The 4001-nt window shown below is 41.2% G+C and overlaps 1 long non-coding RNA gene across 1 annotated transcript; it reads left to right on the top strand.

Annotated features, from left to right (window-relative positions):
• Window positions 1-1391: 1391 nt before the first annotated feature.
• LOC112944943 lies at window positions 1392-2141 on the top strand. Its single transcript, XR_003248889.1, has 3 exons — window positions 1392-1454; window positions 1615-1723; window positions 1873-2141. It is a non-coding gene; the product is annotated as an uncharacterized LOC112944943 (long non-coding RNA).
• The last annotated feature ends 1860 nt before the right edge of the window (window positions 2142-4001 follow it).

The raw sequence follows: 4001 nt of genomic DNA, 5'->3' as shown, positions 1-4001 counted from the left end.
AGTAGCTATTTGCTGCTGTCTGGTTTTGGGATGAATTACATTAGGATTCAATAGCTTAATAATAACATTAAAGTTCTTCTGGATTTTATCAGGCAAAATTAAAGTGAAGGGTACTTGGTGCAATCGCAATGTTAGTCTGGCAAAGAAACAGCTAACAATAATGTATAGAGTTGCATAAAAGAATAATTAAGAAGGGTTCAGTCATGTTATAGCCCATGTGCCACGCAGTCCTAAATCAACATGTCACTTAGAAAGGAGATAGATGGTGAGTTAGCTTTTTATGCTGATCACTCAAGCACCTGCCGGAAAATATTTCAAGCAGTGAAAAAAATGAGGGAGCAAAAGAAAAATATCTGGCTAAGGCTCAATTCTGAAGGTGTAAGTCTTCGTTTTGTGTGTAACATTGCAGATATAACTGTTATCAGGCACCTACAGACTTGATCTTTGGGCTGCTATGGCCTGACCACTATGGTCTCCAGAAGTGGTAGCAGCTCCATCACAGTACAAGAAGTGAGGATGAGGCTGTCCCAGATGCTGTAACCTCCTTCTCTGCTGCATCCCAGGCAGGATTCACAGTACAGCTCTCCTGGAGGATGTGCTGGCAGTGAACTCTTCTGAAGATTAAACTTTCCAGCAGAGTTGGAGAATTTCTAATTTGATCTCAATGGCTATGCCTGGATTGATCCCCTGGGGCTGATCCTAGACAAGGACCAAGCTGCCTGCTCTCCCAACATGTGCTTCTGCCTTCCTTCTCCCATCTCTCACCCACTTCATTATCTTAAGGCGATTGGTCAATACATAGGTGAATTAAAAACTCATATACTTGCATGAGCTTCCCTGGGGTCTTTGTTGTGGAAGACAGTGATAACCATTTAAGACAGTGCCCTGTCATTTTAAACCCATCCTTCCTGCCCATGTCAAGGGGATTGGGTGGAAAGAGGATGTCAGGGAAGGAAAAGGATGAGTCCTAAAGCACTGTCAGGGCTATGTCAAACAGCCTGTATTCCTGGATCTGTGAGCAACTTGGGAAAGTGATGGAAAATGTATTAAAACCAGATAAAAAGGTGTGAAGTGTGTCTTGTTCCCTGTGTTGCTGCCCTGTTGTATCTCACCTTCCTGCCCTGGCAGAAGGTAGCTGCAGGAAGCACAAGGTCTGTGCTACCCTCTTGCAGGGAGCTGGTGTTGCCTCCATGAAGGTCTTCTCTCCTGCCAAGCCCAAGAGCACGTGCCAAGTCTTGTAGCAACCAAAATGATTAAATGTTTTGCTACAGCGTCTTCTTGGCACTGAATGGCAATGAGTTAGACAGCACTCTCTGACTCTTTGTAAGAGAGGAAAAAAGCAGATATAAAATGTTTTGGTCTTGCTACCTTTGGCAACTTGCAGATTTTCTAGCTGTGGATGTTCAAAAGAGCTTCCTACCTGGAGAAGAGCCACAGTGCAACATGAGATGCTGGTAAGTGCAGGTTCATTCCTGTTAATGTTCTCACACCTCTCTGAGGTCTCACCAGCATTGTGCATGTGCCTCCTCGGTGGTGGGACCAGGGCTGGGCTGCCCTTGGTTTGTTCGTGGGTGTGGGGTTGTTTTTTACCTTGTTTGGTTTTATTTTGTCCAGGAAAGAGAAAAGAGTGGCAGCCTGATGCTCTCTGTAAGACAGAGAAGACATTAAGGAGTAAATGCAACGGGGATGGCGAAGCTGGTTTAATCATACCCAAAGGAAAACAGTGAGTTCCACCTAGAAGCAAGAAAAATGCCTCTAATTTTCCTTTGGGGAGCCTCTATATAGCTAACTCTGCTATCTGAGTGCAGTGAGACCTAGCAGTCTCTGCAGAGACTCCCTGATTTTACTATTTCAAGTATTTTTTTTTTCTAGATGCCTTAATACTTCCACACAGGAGAGTTCCTTCTGGGGCATTAAAGGATAGATCCCTAGGATCCTTCTTCCATTTCGTATGAAATTAATGGTAATTACCAAGAGTGATTAACAGGTTCAGTCCCTATTAGTCTTACTTTTTAAAATTCTGAAACAAATATTTTTCTTCCACTGTAACTGATCATTTTAATTTCCCTTCTTTGTCTGTAATAAGAATTGATGTTAAAGGATGCCCGAGGCAGTGCAATGAGAAAATGAAATTAGTTTTTCACTTGGCTGGTCAAAAGCATTTTATATATGATAATAAACAGTTTATTTTACTCTTTTGCTTATGACATAATAAATGACAAAAGCATTTTCTTGAAATAGATAGTGCCTACTTTGTTACAGAGATCTCAAGCTGGGATTTTTCACCACTGATGGTGTGACAGAACTGTGAGGAAAGTTTGTCCTCTTTGATTTTTCTTAATCTTTTAGGAGATGTATGTGTCAGTTGATTTCTACCCTCCATGTGAAGAAAATTTACCATGTTTTTTTTTAAATGGTTGGTTATCTTAGAAATACAGGGCTGGTTACAGTACTGTAAACTAGGAGTAAACTTCTGTTGAGAATTTTGGAGGAGTTGTGCAGAGCTTTATTTGGGACCTTTGGAACTAGATGCAGGGCTCCGTTTAACACAGGCAGTGCCATTTCCTTCACAGCCTGGGCAGGAGCACCAGGAACTGCAGGGAGCTCCCGGAGCCACTTCATTCTCCTGACATCAAAGTCAGGAGAAATTTTTGATTGTTAATAATTTCCTCAAACTTGGGATTTCTACGTCATTTCCTTATTTATGAGGTAACACTGAAATTGCACAGGGGAAAAGGAGGCTCATGCAGTTATTCTGAAGAACCATTCGGGCTTTGGTGCAGGTCTGTGACCACACTGGGATGTGTCCAGTTTCACTCGCCTATTCCTCTGTTCATGTTTCACATGAATTTTGAAAGCTTTTTTTCTGCACAGAGGCACTTTCAAAAGGGAACATTTGGGACTATTAGAATTATTTAGATTGATTACAGTGGCTTCTTCAAAGCAGAGAAAGGAAAATAGGCTAGTGGTGAGATGAACACACACCATATTGATAAATGTAGTTATATATATGAACTGAGTGAGAAAAGAGAAAAGCTGGGGTTTCTTATGTGTGATTCTTACAGTTCCTGACAGCTCAAACTCCCACATGCTTGACTAGTTCAATCCTGGATTAGTGTGATGCCTGTTTGGCGGATCCCGGGGGGCAAAGACTCAGCAAGAAACACATCATTCAGGATTTTGGGGACAGCTTGTAAACCATCCAAGTCTGCTGGCGAGCCCACTCCAATCAAAGTCAAACCTGAAGATGGAACCAGAGAGGAAAAAACATTAAAGCTCCCACAATTTATGTGCTAAGTTGTGATTAGTGTGGTTCTATGGAACGGCAGCAGTGAAAGGTTTCTTTGTAAAAATAATATGAACTGTGTTGAGCAAATATGTATCATGTTGAATTACACAAATAAGAAGGAAAACCAGAATGAAAATGAGGACTGTACTGAAATCTGGATTTTACTGAGAACTATGGCAAAATTGTCCTCAAGCTGAGATAATATTCATTGTCATTGAGGCTTGATTTTTATTTATTTTTTTTTACCTAGGAAGAAGCTATCTTGCAGTGGAATAAGCCCGATTTAACAACCTGTTCCCATACTACTCCTTGTACAATACTCCCATTGACACTATGGGTCTGTCCATGAAAGTGGAGATTGTGTTATGGGTTAGACTAGCCTAAGGTAAGATGTGTCGTATGACTATGATGAGTGAAATCTCAAAATTGAAGCTGTGAAATGGAGAGCTGAAAGCTGATCCTATGATATATCTGAATCTAGCAGCAAGCCCAATTTAAAATTCAATAGCTGAATAATGAGCATAAAGGCTCAAAAATAAGTTTATGAAAAAAATTTATGGTGGAAAGGTGCCTTGACTGGTCACCTGGTCCAGTTCCTAAGGTCACACTCCACCCCATGCCTGTGTGTGTGCTTCTATTTCTGTTTCTTTCCCAGACAGAGGTTTTTGAAGATGCTTGTCAATAGCTGTGAATCTCATACTTCTAAAGGGGT

The sequence above is a fragment of the Nothoprocta perdicaria genome, unplaced genomic scaffold (genome assembly GCF_003342845.1).
Source record: "Nothoprocta perdicaria isolate Ctin4 unplaced genomic scaffold, notPer1 scaffold_18, whole genome shotgun sequence".
Lineage (NCBI taxonomy): Eukaryota > Metazoa > Chordata > Aves > Tinamiformes > Tinamidae > Nothoprocta > Nothoprocta perdicaria.
This window is presented reverse-complemented; position numbering and strand designations above follow the sequence as displayed.